This window comes from Triticum dicoccoides, chromosome 7B (assembly GCF_002162155.2).
Source record: "Triticum dicoccoides isolate Atlit2015 ecotype Zavitan chromosome 7B, WEW_v2.0, whole genome shotgun sequence".
Lineage (NCBI taxonomy): Eukaryota > Viridiplantae > Streptophyta > Magnoliopsida > Poales > Poaceae > Triticum > Triticum dicoccoides.
In genome coordinates, this window is record NC_041393.1 from 396,370,269 (window position 1) to 396,371,045 (window position 777).

Genomic DNA, 777 nt, shown 5'->3' on the forward strand with positions numbered 1-777 from the left:
TGCGAGGACAACGCACACGGGCCCTTGACCAAAAGGTCACCGGAGACGCGCCGGCGACCAAACGAGGCGGCGGTGGTTCGGGCTTCGTCGGGGTAGTGGCTACGGGCGGCTAGAGAGGGCAGGTGACGGCGCGTTTGACACAGAAGCTCACCGCGGGAGTGTGGGGTCTAGGCAGAGGGCTCGGGGAGGTCTGGTGGAGCAGCGGGATGAGGAGGACGGTAGCGAACGGCGCGGCGCCGGCGGCGTTCGCCAAGGTCGACGCAGAGGCAGGGGCGTCGCGGCGAGAGGGGCTCCGGGGAGGAGGGCGAGGGGCAGCGCCGAGATGGGCGTCTGCTTCCGAGCGCGGGCGGCACGGTCGCCGGGGTCTGTGCCCCTCGATCTGGATCGGGGGGGCAGAGGGACCGAGAGAGACGTGGGGGCGGAATCGTGGGAGGAGTGGGGTGGATCGGGGCTAGGGTTTGTGGGTGGTGGGGGGGGATATGCGGGGAGAGATGGGCAGGCCGGGGTAGGCTGGCCGACTGGGCCGGCCAGTTGGCTAGCTGGGCCAGTTGGCTCAGTTGGCTAGGGGGGGGGTCTCTCTTTCATTTTATTTTCTATTTAAAACTTTGCTATTGTTTCTTTTATTATTTCTCTTTTCTGTTTTAATTCATTTTAAAATATTCAGGCACTTTCTAAAAATATGTTTTCTTTATTATAATTACCCTTGTAATATTCGGCACCCGCCGGACATTTTTGTTTCAACCTTTGAAAATGTTTGTTGTTTGACATATTTAGAAT